The sequence below is a fragment of the Sus scrofa genome, chromosome 7 (assembly GCF_054392235.1).
Source record: "Sus scrofa isolate SSC_HxYL_T2T_F1_AM1 chromosome 7, Sscrofa_HxYL_maternal_Yorkshire_Landrace_v2.0, whole genome shotgun sequence".
NCBI lineage: Eukaryota > Metazoa > Chordata > Mammalia > Artiodactyla > Suidae > Sus > Sus scrofa.
In genome coordinates this window covers 101,264,225-101,278,751 of record NC_139389.1, presented here as the reverse complement: position 1 = coordinate 101,278,751, position 14,527 = coordinate 101,264,225, and the positions used below count along the sequence as shown (strand labels likewise).

Genomic DNA, 14,527 nt, shown 5'->3' with positions numbered 1-14,527 from the left:
TTTAACTTGGAGTATTTATATTTCTATTTTAATTGATGAAAGCAAACTTTTAATTTTTTATTTATCCTCTTCAATATAACTCTGATTTTCATGGGTTGTTTTGTTTTATTCTGAGAGGGGAAAGTTATCTTAATATAGTACCTCTAATGTTGGCTAAGTGTACAGAAATAATATCTGCAAAATTTTGCATATCTGTGAACTCCTACAAATATTAGAAGACTGGTAGAATTAATCTCAGTTATACTAGTTAGGTGTGAAAGGAAAATACATTCCAGAGTATTGCAAATTATAACTAAGTGCAAGGGATATTTAAATATTTCTCCTATAGGGCTTTACTACTGTATCCCACTTTAAGTAGCACGGAGCTAGACCAATAAAGGCAGCCATTGATAAGAGAAGTTCAGTTTAATTCAACTCTCAGTTATTGAACCTTTAGGATGAAGCAGGCATGCTGTTAGGTGATAGAGATGTAAAGGAATTTTTTTTTTTTTTTTTTTTTTTTGCCTTTTCTAGGGTTGCTCTCGGTGGCATATGGAGGTTCCTAGGCTAGGGGTCCAAACGGAGCTGTAGCCGCTGGCCTACACCAGAGCCACAGCAATGTGGGAACCGAGCTGCGTCTGCAACCTACACCACAGCTCACCACAACGCCGGATCCTTAACCCACTGAGCAAGGGCAGGGATCGAACCCACAACCTCGTGGTTCCTAGTCGGATTCGTTAACCACTGTGCCACCACGGGAACTCCGTAAAGGAATTTAAAACAAAATTCTTGCCCTGATAGAATTTATAGTCTGATAAAAATGACATCCCAGGAGTTCCCTTCATGGTGCATGGGAAACAAATCCAACTAGGAACCACGAGGTTGTGAGTTTAATCCCTGGCCTGGCTCAGTGGGTTAAGGATCCAGTGTTGCCATGAGCTGTGGTGTAGGTTGCAGACGCGGCTCGGATCCTGCATTGCTGTGGCTCTGGGTTAGGCCCATAGCAACAGCTCTGATTAGACCCCTAGCCTGGGAACCTCCATGTGCTGGGGGTGCGGCCCTATAAAGACAAAAGACCAAAAAAAAAAAAAAAAAAAGACATCTCGGTATGATAAATACTATAAAAGTGACATGGGAGTATCAAAGAAGCAGAGATTGGATCTGTCTGGGTAAGGAAAAGAAGGCTTTGAGGATTATATAGGAGTTTACAAAATGGAGTGGTTGGAAAAGAGTATTGCCTGCAAAGAGAAGCATGGGTGTGAAGAAACACGGCTTTCATGTAGTTTAGCATGATTACTGTGCACTGTACATCATGTGTGTATATGAGGGGGTTGGGTCGGTCAGTTCTGGAGCTGATGAAAGAATGGCAAAAAAGGTTGAGATAAAATTGTGAAGGACCTTAAGTGGCTGCATTAAGGAGGTTGGACTTTATTCCAAAAGGTGTAGATTCAATAAGTGTTTGGTGGTAGGTTCAATGGAACATAGTGATGAATTGGCAATAGGGTGCTGAGCATTCCAGAGGAACTAGGAATGATCTCAGGTGTCTCACTTGGACACCTGATTGGAGGGGGCAACATTAACTGATAAGGAACATAGGAAGGGCAGCTACAATGAGAAAAGCACATATCTGAGATTCAGAAGACATGGAGTTTGGTCTGAGTTTTTAAAAAACTACCTTGAAATAATTAGATCAGGTTATTGTAGCATATGAATACTAAACCCCTCTGTGCCTTATTTTCCTCATGTTCATAGAAGTAAGATGGAGAAGACATATACCAAGACAACTGAGGAGTCAGGGTGCAAGAATTCAATTCCTAATTCTGACGATTAACAGCTGTGTGATTTCTGACCAGCTGCTTAAGCTAAGTCTCATCATTTGGAAAATGAGGTTAATGATAACACCGTAAGGTTGTTATAAGTTATGTATCTGGCACATCGTAGCCCTCAGTAAATGTTTGTTCTTACTATTTTTATTATCTCTATTATAAATGGATATATTTGCCCTTTAATTTGAGGCAGCACAGCATAGTGGTAAAGAGAGTAAACTTGACACCAGAGAGTATGACATTTAGGCTGTCTCTGCCATCCACTAGCTTTGTGATCTTGGGCAAATTACTAACCTTTCTCAGCCTCAAGTCACTTATCTGTAATATAAAGATAATGAGGGCATCCACCTCAGAGGGTTTCTGTGAGGATGAAATGAGATGAAGCGCTTTGATTAGTGCCTGGCACAAAGTGCTTATGTAAGTGTCTGTTATTATTGTTGTAATTATTATTATTCTAATTTTCATTTTTAGATTGTAAACTGTTTGGGACTGAGGGTATTCCATAGAAAAGTAGTTACTTTTCCACGTCAGTGACTTTGTTCAGAAAACAGAGCAGGCTCCGAAGAGACAGTCCTGTATTTAGTTGGGTGACACATGGTGTGTCCTGCCAGCCAGTGAAGCTGGGGACTGAGGCTAGCCTCTGAAATGGTTCCTCTGAATTAAATGGGATGACTTTCTCCTCCAGATTCTGTGTGGGAGGCTTATACATTTGGTTTGATAATGAGTTTGCTTTTTGAGCCAAAGAAGAGAACAGAATAAAAGAAGAGAGAAGGCGTAAGAGGCAATCATAGAAACCTGGAGGCTCAGATCCTTCAAAATGGAAAAGGAGCCTGCATTTCGGCAGAAACAAGAGAGAAACAACTAACAATCTCAAAGCTCATTATGATTTAACTTTGAGATAGCACCAAATGACAGCAATGTGACTACCCAAGTCTGTTTGAACTATAAGCGGGACAAAGGAGTGGAAATGGACTGTATTAACAGGAGAGGAAAAGATAACCTCACTTACAGGCTGTGCATACATTAGTGCATGGATGTGCTGTTAAAAGCTATTAAATTTTTCTAAAGTGGCCATTTCCCTTTCTATGGCAAAGGACTGAAAAACCTCTGTTGTATACTTATTTGACCAGAGTTCTTAGTACCTTTTAAGACACTTGCCCTCTGTTGTTGGAAGAATGCACACTTGTGACTGACGGGGGTCAACAGGCATGAAGCAGTGATGAATCCGGAGGGCACACTGCCTTGCATAGCTCAAAAGGGTAAAGTCTGAATTCATTTAATTTCTTTTCCTAAAGAGAAGCATTTCTCTTTCTGTTAGAGTGTTATAGAAGATTGAAAAAAATAGAAGAATCTGAGTGCCCTATTTTCCCACTGATTGACAGTGTCAGTTCCTTTGCCTCTCCACGTGCCTGCTATTACCATGATTATCGCTATGATCATCTTTTCTTTGACTTATCCCATCTGAGCAGTGCAAATTATCCTCAGCATCATATTGTGAAATAAAAATCTGAATGGAATATATAGATACTGGTGTTTGTCTAGATTAATGGCATAAATTGGGAACTTTGTAATTTGATCTTAGGTATTAGAAGGAGTGTCCCACAGACAAAGAGAACAGACTTGTGGTTGCAGTGGTGGGGAAGGGGGAAGGACTGAAAGTTTGAGATTAGCAGATGCAAATTATTATATGTAGGATGGTAAATAACAAGGTCCTAATGCATAGCACAGGGAAATATATTCAATATCCTGTGATAAACCATAACGGGAAAGAATATGAAAAAGAATGTATGTCTCTTTGCTGAATAGCAGAAACAGAAAACTGTAAATCAACTATACTTCAATAATTTTTTTTAAAAAAGAAGGTCAATATTGTTTAGTGTAAACTCTTTTTTTTGGCTAGTGTTTTGGCCATTTTATTTCTATTTAATTTTATATAAAACAAGGAGTTAAAAATAAGCCTCAGAACTAAGTCCAATATCACAGCAATCTGGAATCAAAATTAAGTTTGACTTCTGTATTGTAGAGGTGCAGTTTAGGTAGAAAGCAAACATCTTTCAAGCACTAATGGGAAATTTGAAGGAACTGTCTGCAAATATAAAGTTTTTCAGATGTGAACTGTGAAGCATAAAGGAAGACCAAAGGAAATTTATAGGAAAATTCAGGTTTAGGTATTGCTTGCTTTGCCATTCTTCTTTTTAAAAAAATTTTAGCTATAAATGACATATAACATTATACTAGTTTCAGCTGTACAATCTAGTGATTCAATATTTGTATATATTGTATATATATATATATATATATATATATATATAATCACAATAAGTCACTAACATCCATCACCATACATAGTTATACATTTTTTTCTCATGATGAAAACTGTAAGATTTACTCACTTAACAAATTTCAGATATATAATACAATATTCTCTACTACAGCCCCCATGCTGTATATTATATCCCTATGACATTTACTTTATGGTAAGAAATTTGTACTTTTTAATCCCCTTCACTCATTTTGCACCCCCAGCCCCCACCTCTGTTAATCACCAGTCTGTTATCTGGAGCTTGATTTTTATTTATTTATTTATTTGGGGGTGTGTGTGTCTCTTTGCCATTTCTAGGGCGGCTCCCGCAGCATATGGAGGTTCCCAGGCTAGGGGGGTGAATCGAAGCTGTAGCCACCGGCCTACACCAGAGCCACAGCAACTCGGGATCTGAGCCATGTCTGCAACCTACACCATGGCTCACAGCAACGCCGGATTCTTAACCCACTGAGCAAGGCCAGGGATGGAACCCGTAACCTCATGGTTTCTAGTCGGATTCACTAACCACTGAGCCACGATGGGAACTCCTGTGTTTGTTTGTTTTAGTTTCCACATATAAGATCATATGATATTAATCTTTCACCATCTGACATTTCACTTAGCATAATGCTCTCAAGACCCATTTACGTTGTTGCAAATAGCAAGATCTTTTTGGTTTAATGGCCAAATAATATTCCATTGTATACATATACCACATCTTCTTTCTTCTTTCATTTATCAATGAATATTTAAGTTGTTTCTTATCTTGGTTATTTTAAATAATGATAAAATGAACATGAGGGTGCATATAATCTTTTCCAGTTAGTGTTTTGTTTTGTTTTTTTCTTTCAGATAAATACCCAGAAGTGGAATTGCTGAATCATATGGTACTTTAAATTTTTTGAGGAACTTCCATATGTTTTCCATAGTGGCTGTACCAATTTACATTCCCATCAACGGTATACAAGGGTCTCCTTTTCGCCACACACTCGCCAACATTTTACCTTAAATATTTTAATATACATCATCCTAAGAGGAGTTTTACAGAATTTCAACATATCTGAAGAATTTTTTAAAAATTTAAGTCAGATGAATTGACTAAAATGCACTTCAAAATAATATCAGGGGGTAACTGCATATTTGCAAAGCAGAGATGCACGTCTATAAATGTCATTAAATCAGTCGCATTTGTTGAATTCAAATGAAGGTACACAGTCCCCTATATAGAAAAATGCAAAAGAAAGAAGGGGATACTCTTTTTTTCCCCCTGAGGTGCTTATTCTGTCTTCTGGCATCACAATTTTATATTAGAAGGTGGTATGAATCAGGTGACTAGGGTCAATGATCCTTGTTGCCACATTAGGACCTTAGGCAAGTCCCTTATATCCCTGTAGGCTGAAGTGTCTTCATGAGAAAGATAAGCAGTTAGAAAAGATATTTTCCAATGTCTTTTTCAGCTCTAAAGGTGTATGGTGCAAATTAACATGGTGTGAACAAAATGCTTTGTTCACTTATTCACTGACAGTATCTAGGAGCTAAGTGGTCTAATGGAGCTATGGATAAAAGAAAGGAACACTTAGTCCTGCTTTCAAGAGGCTCACAAAGCAAGAGAAAGAAAGACTGACCAACTAGCAATTACAATGCACTGTGCTCAGTGTGTCTTGCCCCCCACCCCCAAAACAACTAAATTACTGGGGGTCCAGAGGAGGGCAGGCTTGTCCCTGGGGTTAGTTGGGGCAGTGTCTAGGCTGTGGGGGTAATATGTGCAATAGGCCCAAAACATAAGCAGAAGTTTAGGAGGTAGAGAGAAAGGAGGATGCCTCTGGCAAAAGGAGTAGCACTGATAAGACGTACATCCTGTGCTTTCAGGGTTGACTCAAATGTGGATGTATCAGCAGTGAAAAGTAATAAAGACAGGAAGCATTGTTTGAGACTTGATTGTGAAGAACCTTAAAAGTCATGCTAAGAACTTCTGACTGTATCCCAGAGGTACTGTGGAACCACAAAGAATAGGAGGCATGATCAGATTTCTTTTAGAAAATTCACTCAGGTGGTGCCCCTGGAGTCTGAACAGAGGGAGGATGAGAGGGAGAGGGAGCACTTAGGAGGCCATTTGGATGGTCCATGGGAACAATGCTGAGAGCCTCACCTGGGCCTAGGATTGGGGGAAAAGAGAGGAATGGACAGGTCTGGGAGATGGTGCTGAAACTGAATCAAGAGAACTTATTTTTTTATTCACCCAACACATTTTTATTCAGTCTGTGCTATGCATCAGTCAGCATGAACCATGAGGAGAATATAAGTACAGATGATACTGATGGGGGAATGGTCAGAGTGGAACAGAGGTACTATTTTGGGTAGGCTTCCTGGAGGAATGAAGTCTGACCCAGCTTTCTAAGGAAGGAAAAAGAAACATGAATTTGTAGAAAAAGGCAGGAGAATATTTTAATGGTGAAGGGCTTGTAAAAAGGCAAGAATAAGGAGATGACCAGCAGGTATGCTTGACTAGCAAAGAGAGCATTTGTTAACGTGGAAAAAGATGGAGGGATAGGTGGCATTTGGGGGAGAAGACTGAGAGCGGAAACATCTAAATTTGATGTGCTGAGTCATGGGGAAACCCTGCAGGATTTTAGAACCACAGGGAACCACTGTGGGTTTTTAGAGGAGTGGCTGTGTGATATAGTAGAAAACATGATAGAATTAATGCTTGCAGATCTGGATTATGCCACTAACTAGATGAGTCATCATTCAAATCACTTAAGGTCTCCAAAGCTCATCATAGTTAGGATGGGAGCAAAAAGGCATTTAAATGGAAATCTAGCTAAAAGACAACTACAGTAGTCAATTAAAAATTGCATGTGATTAGTTATATTTCCTTGTTATTTAATCATTTGTGATGGAACATGATGGTGAATAATGTGAGAAAAAGAATGTATATATATATATGTGTGTGTGTATATATGTACATAAAACTGGGTCACTTTACTGTACAGCAGAAATTGGCAGAACATTGCAAATAAACTACAAAAAAAATTAACCCCCTCCACCAAAAATGCATGTAAAGTACAAACCATGGACCAGACATGACAGAGACACTGGGGAACAGGAAGAATATGAAACAGCAGCCTACTGGACACCTGGAGGCAAGGATATTGTTCAGGTAAAGCTTGGATACTTGCCATTGACTTACAATGTTCCTTCAATTTCTGCTGTATAGCAAAGTGACCCAACCACACATACAACCCATTCTTTTTTTTTTCCTACCCCAAGAGACTGTACACATTTCCTTGTGCTGTACAGCAGGATGCCATCACCCACTGTTCTAAATGTAGCAGTCTATTTGCATACATTCTTCAACAGTGATGCAAGTCTCATATATAAAAGGATTAGATTTGAGCCGCATAAGACCCCCAGCCTCTCAGGTGCTTTGGGCACCAAGAGAAGTTGCTAAGAACAGCTTCATCTGCTTCTTCTCTGGGTGGCTGCCCTGCTGGTTCTAGCATTCTTGGCTAAAGAAATCAGGGATGTAACCTTACAGATTAAGTGAAAGTGGTTTCTCCCTGCCAATTTAAACATACTTGTATGCTTCATCAGTCTTTGGCCTTCAATGAAATTACAGTAGAATAAGACATATAAACAAGTACATTACAACGTGATAAGTAGTCCTTATTTCTATAGACTGGCAGGGCAGTGTCAGAGAATTGAAATAAAACAATTTTCTTTGTTGAATTTGGCTTCACCCTAATTTTAGGCCAGATGAACTTCTATTTCTTCCTAAAATGTTGTACTGAGTCCTGACAAGTGGAGGTGCCTTGGTTGCTTAGGAGGGAATGTTCCCCCAGGGGCTGGGCAGGGACTTGAGACAAAGAAAATGTGGTTCTTCTTTTCCCCCAACAAAGTAATCCTGGATTTTCTGGCCTACAAGTACATTGCCTAACCTGTCTGGATGCTTCTCATTTTTCTTTGTCCTGGCCCTTCTTGGGATCCTGGTTTGAAGGAAGCTGAAAATATGAAAATAACCTTTCTTTATTTCCTGTAGATGCTCACTCGGAAGTCAAGCTGGTCAAGACCAAACTGGACAGGCTGTAACCCTGGGCCCTGCCATTATTTAGAAATAAAAATTAAGGCAAGTCATTTATTCTTGTGGGTATAATTTTCTCATCAGTTAAAAAGAGGCTATCCTTCTTACTCAAAAGGCTCACATGAGGATGAAATACAATTTGGGAAGATATTTTTGCAACATGGAGGATCACTAAATACAATGTACCATTTTTTTATCAATCCTTTCCATAGCTTTTTCTAGCCGCCAGAATCTACTAGCCATTTTTAGTTTCATCAGCTGTCGTAAAGCATTCTCCTTAAATTCTTTCAGTCAAACTACTGATAGGCAACCGTAATTCACATTCTCGCTGAGGGACACCTGAAGTCAGTGTTCTCTCCTAACCAGGTATCCAAAGCCAGATTTATATTTCTTCTAAAAAAAGGGAAATGAAAACCTCAATAGAAAGGTTGTCTGGCAACCAGATAAAAGAAGAAATTTCTTTCAGCCTTTCCAAGACAAAATGGGAGTCTTGAAATATAAATTACTTTTTAATGGTGTCTTGAAAGGGTGTTATTCTCAACCATCTGCCTCTCTTACCCTGTTCCTGAATATGGCCTATGCAAGCAATTAAACCATTGGGCCTTTAAATAAAAGTAGAGATATTTTAGGAGATGGAAGAAACCTTAGAGATTTCCTGGTTTACCCATTTATTTTCTGAAGTAGAGAAGTGGGATTTTGAACAGATAAAAGATTTCCCCTTGATCTCCAGCTGTGCAGCACTGAGCCAAGATCAAACCCAGCATTCCTCCCAGTTCAGGGTCCTCACCACTAGGCTAAAGAAAAGATATGAGCATGAATAACTACAATTCATTCTCAAGCAGAGAATGGTACTCTAAGTATAATATTAGGCCTCAGTGTCCAACCTGATGGTAAGGGTGGCAGAAGCAGTTGAAGGCCTTAGGCCAAAGCAACATCATTTTTGCCCATGCTGTCCAAGAGCATGTGGGTTGGATAGCATGTATGACATTTCAGTTATTTACCTTGGAGATAAAGCCAGATGTTTGCAGCTGGTGTTGGGCTGTGTGACTCCTGCCACCTGCTGCTGCTAATTTGTTTCCTGGTCGACCATCTGACCTTCTGCCCACAAAATGGAGCAGTGAAACACTCCTTCTGCCAACTTAACAAGTGAAAGGGTTCTCTTCCCACTATTTCCTCATGAAAGTAGCATACCTGGTGACGGCTGGTGTTGGGAGGTGCCAACTATTCATATCATTGGCTGCCTGGATCCTGGGCCAGGTGAGAACTAGACACAGGAGTCCAATAGGGCTCAAAGCACCTGCCTTATTCCCAATTAAGGGGAATAGTCTTCTCCATCTGAATTAAACTTATGACCCCATTACAAGCAGAGCAGCTAAATTTCACAGGAGTAAAAGTTAGATTTTTAAGGCATGGAAAAGCCTGGAGTGTGGAGGCTCCTAAATCCTATGGTAGGCTGGATCCAAAAAAGAAGTAGTGACATAATGACAGTTACTCATGCTTAGGAAACTTTTTTTTTTCTTCCCTTTTTGGTCTTTTTAGCACTGCACCCATGGCATATGGAGGTTCCCAAGCTAGGGGTCGAATTGGAGCTGTAGCTGCTGGCCTATATCACAGCCACAGCAACACCAGATCTGAGCCTTGTCTGCGACCTACACCAGAGCTCACACCAATGCTGGTTCCTTGGCTCACTGAGGGAGGCCAGGGATCGAACCTGTGTCCTCATGGACGTTAGTCAGATTCATTTCTGCTGAGCCACAACAGAACTCCCAGGACACCTCCTTGTATTAGCAGATGAGACTTAAAGGAAGTGGAGATGACGCAGGGAGAGGGCATATATCTTACTTTGAGATCTGGTTCAGGACTAGAAAATGGCTCTCCTGCATCCATTCTTTTCCTTTGCAGTAGCCACAATTCTCACCTGCTGTCCCAGAGGTTGTCTTCGGCTTATGTTGTGTTTTCCCAGCCCCCACAGTCCCAAACACAGAGGAGGTTTCTCAGGAAATCCATGTTCAGACCTGGGTTGATGTCTTGGTAAATAGGAACAATTCAATTCAGCAGGTGGTTGTCCTAGGTTGGATCTTCCCTGAGACAAGGAGTTGGGGTCCAGGAGTTTATCTGGGAAGTGATTCCAGAAAACACCAGTAGAGGAAGACGGAAGTGAGACAAGGAAGGGAGACAGCCAGTAAAGCAATGTTACCAAGCACCCATTTGGGCAACTAGAGGTTACGCCCCTGGAGAACTCTGTAGCTAGTGTGCAAAAGATGCCTGGAGTTTTCCCAATTGGAGTGAGAGTTGACTATTTATTTACATTCTGTTGGTCATCTTTGAGGGTCTTTTCTAGCACTTCCAGCCTTGATACACATGATACACAATTTGTGCTTTTTGGAGAAAACCCCATCTGGCACTTAGGTGTGAGCCTCTCACCAACTCCCAGTGGTTTGTCTCTGTGTTTTCTGTTGCTTTTGTCACAAGAGGCTATCTAACCTCCACTGTTGGGTAGGATGTGCTGTGGCAGCTTCCAACAGTTCAACCACTTATTGTGCTGACAACACTCCCTCCAATAAGCCATCAACCTCTGACATATATGAAAAAATGACAGCCTTGCACAAAGCTCCATAACCAGCTCCCTAACTGGACAAGGTCTCACAGAAACTGTCAAGACAGAATGGCAGGTATGGTCTTTCAAAAGCTCTGCAAAATGCCTGCTGCTGCCGAGATGCTGACTTCATTTTAGATATTGACCAGTTGAGAGTGAGTTGGCTTCTGGCAGGTTTCTTCCTCTCCGAGTTTGGAATGGATCCTGCCTGCTTGGCCATTCAAAATGCTGGATGGGCATCTGGAATACCCCTTGGGGCTGGTGCCTAGAGCCCACCACCCGAGGCCATTTTCTGGCTTTTCCTGGGATGAACGGAGAAGTGAATCATGAAAAGTCCTGAGAAGGTTGAATGTCAAATGGACCCATCACCTAAGCATCTTGGAGCCTCATCTCCATTCTGCCCAGCCACCCTAGGGGGCCCTCTTGGCTGGTCTTAGGTATATCATCTGGTACCTCTTCAGTGCAGGACGTTATTGTGCTTCCTCCTAGGGCTGTTCTCTGGTGGACTTGGTGGCTGTGGGAACTTCCTTGAGAAGTTTCCTTGGGAGCCTTGAGACTTACACCTCTGTAGAGGTGAGGCAGTGGATTTTCAGGGAACTGTTTTCAAATTCTGCTAAACTTAGACACAATTTAGTGTGAAATGTCAAACATCTTCAAGGACAAGCCTCTCCATTAGTTTTTTTGTTGATGCAAGTGAAATAGTTTTGGATGTTCAAATTTCATTCTACATAATCCAAGTGTGCAAAAGTAGAACTTTCTCTTTAACTGAATTTAATATTTGTTATGGATTGAATTTTGTCCCTCCAAAGAAATATGATGCGAGTTCTAATCCCCCGGTACCTCAGAATACAACCTTATTCGAAAACAGGGAATCAGAGTTCCCTTCGCAGTTCAGTGGTTAACAAATCCGACTAGGAACCATGAGGTTGCAGGTTCAATCCCTGGCCTTGCTCAGTGGGTTAGGGATCCGGCGTTACCGTGAGCTGTGGTGTAGGTTGCAGATGTGGCTCGGATCCCGTGTTGCTGTGGCTCTGGTGTAAGGTGGCGGCCACAGCTCCGATTAGACCCCTAGCCTGGGAACCTCCACATGCCACGTGAGTGGCCCTGGAAAAGGCAAAAAGACAAAGACAAACAAACAAAGCAAACACAAAAAACAGGGAATCAAGTTGAAATGAAGTCATTAGAATGGATCCTAATCCAACAGGATCTGTGTCCTCACCTCAATGGGAAATTTGGACACAGACATGCACTCAGGGAAAACACTATGTGACAATGAAGGCAGAGATCAAAGTGATACTTCTAGAGCTAAGGCATGCCAAAGATTGCCAGCAAAGCAGCAGGAGCTAGCGGGGAGGTGAGGGACAGTTTCTCTCTCAGCCCTCTCAGTTTTTTCTCTTAGCCCAGAAGGAGGCAAACATGTTGACACCTTAACCCTGGACTTCTTGTCTCCAGAACTGGGAGAATAGGGAGAGTACCTTTCTGCTGTTTAAGCCACCCAGTTTGTGATGCTTTGTTATGGCACTACTACCAAAAACAATACGACTTGCAAATCTTCTTTTTCAATGATGGTGATAAACTTGATCATGCCAATTCAGTACAAACTGGGGAGTCTCCAGGTGAACTCAGTCTCTTTTGAATAAATACTCAAGCAATTCCTGTTTTTCTCTCCTCACCCCTCCTGCCCTCTCACTAGGCAGTGGTTTCTGTCCTCTCTGGATTCTGCTGATATCTCTTTTTTCCTTTGTTATGTTGGTTCTAAATGCTTTGTGTTTATTGCTGAAGTGTCCATTCCCCACGTCGCCTCTGTATGGGGGTCACTGGATCCAACCAGTTTACTCAACTTCAACATTTTCATCTTAACTGTGAGGCTTATCCATGTGTTTTCCGTGCATTCTCAGCCTCATCTGCACTTGCCTTGAGCAATGTGGGGTCAGGAAGGGGTCAGGCAGTGGCAGGGGGAAACTTTCAGGTGTTGTCCTGAACCCATCTCTGGGGCAATGGGCTACCAGGGCAGGAGAGGGTAGCCCTGGGACATACATCTGCCATCCCAGACCCATGCTATCACCACTTGCCTCTCCTCTGACCAATGTGTCAAGGGACCTTCTGTGAGGTCAAGGTCTGTGGTATCATCATAGTAATAACTGGAAACATTCTGAAGCTATATCAGTGGGAGAAATATGAAATAAATGAAGAGTATTCACATTAAGGAATACTGTGCAGCCATTAACAAGCGCAAGGAATCGCTCTTAATTTCAACAGTGAAAGATCTTCAAGACATATTATGTTCTAGAACAACATACATGGTATGGCTCCATTTTTGTGAAAACAAAACTATATGTATACATGGATGCAAACACGTAGAAAATTCTAGATGGACACATATCTAAAGGTTAACAGCATCACCCATATGAGATATATTAATTAGGACAGTGGAGCCTATGTGAAAGAAGATGCTCACTTCTTCCTCAAAGTCCTTTTTATGATATGAAATATTAACAGAACTATATTAATGAATTATAAAATTTTCACAAGTAAAAAAAAAATAAACCAAACTCCTCCAAAATAGTATGAACTGTACAGAGAATAGCCTGCCTATCCCTTTTCCTGATAATTAACCTGTTCACTTTATTTCTTCAGTCTAAAAAGGGTCATGTATATTTGTTGGTGTAACTGAACCTCTCTTTCACTCAGATGTTGTTAGCATAAAACTTTAATGAATAAATAAAGCACCAGAGAATACAGCTCCCAACTGCCCTCCAGACCACAGCCTATGTTGTCACAGAGGCCTTTGGCAATCCAAAAGGAATAAAGTTGAATCAAGTAACAAGGGGAAAGCAATATCTTATTCATGTCAAACTTGCCCTAATGCCCTCCATTATGTGACTTGCCCACACAGAGAATCAATCTGTTTCTCTTCCGGTGGAACATGAGGGCTCTAAAATTTTCATTTATATATATTAATACTTAAGAGAACTTCACTTCATGAAGTTGTTTCCTCTCCTTGTAAAGTTGCAGGATGAATAGCAGAGTTTCAGAGCTCCTCATGCTGGACTCGGCTTCAGTCCTGCATACTAAGTAAACATTCTTGGAAGAATAGTTCTTGGGTCAGGACAAGGATAATAATGGTCATTAATAACCATCACTCATTACATGGTTCATCTTCCCCTGAGCTCTTCTAACCCACTGTTTATAAATGCTCTTTAATGTGCCAAGTGCACTGGTCTCCCCGAGGCAGACACACACTCGGAAGGAGGGTAATTGCTGCTGTCATTATGAACCCTGGCTTGTGCAGACAGCCTTCGCAGCTCACTTCTCCCACCTCTGGGGCAGAGGGTTAATGGTCACTGTATGAGAGTGCTTGGGACAGAGAGCGGTGGCATCCAATTACTGGCACACTTGTGTGTGGACTCATGTGTGTGTCTTTATGAACAGGATGAGCTGAAATAATCTCCAAGTCTGCATGCTAACTACCTTCTGGAAGTTATCATTATTTTGAAGGCCCTAAGGAAATTATATCCTGATTGTGAGTCTAAACTGCCCCCTATTAACTCCCTCTGTTGACTTACCTGATTCTTATTGCTCTGAAATCTTCTTGATCCAGCTGCAACTAAATTACCTCCTCATTTTGTCTCAGAGAACCTGGATTACTTCTGCTTGCATAACCACCATCTCCTTTGTGGATCCCTGTCCTCATGTGTTCCTTGCCTCTCCTCCTCTGCAGCCCCCTCCCCAGATCATTGGCT

General features: G+C 41.2%; 2 protein-coding genes across 8 annotated transcripts in view; one reads left to right on the top strand and one right to left on the bottom strand.

Moving 5' to 3' along the window:
- The window catches only part of LOC102159623 (uncharacterized), a 412,972-nt gene that overhangs the window by 74,341 nt on the left and 324,104 nt on the right, over nucleotides 1-14,527 (top strand). Inside the window, exons 5-7 of one of the 2 annotated variants that reach the window (XM_084969531.1) lie at nucleotides 4,960-4,994; nucleotides 5,977-6,096; nucleotides 8,147-8,233. The gene's annotated coding sequence lies outside the window, so the exon portion shown is untranslated. Of the gene's footprint in view, nucleotides 1-4,959; nucleotides 4,995-5,976; nucleotides 6,097-7,148; nucleotides 7,268-8,146; nucleotides 8,234-14,527 lie in introns of those variants that run through there. The other variant, XM_084969532.1, reaches the window with a different exon arrangement.
- CCDC196 (coiled-coil domain containing 196) overlaps nucleotides 1-14,527 on the bottom strand; it is a 137,305-nt gene that overhangs the window by 119,516 nt on the left and 3,262 nt on the right. The window lies entirely within an intron of this gene.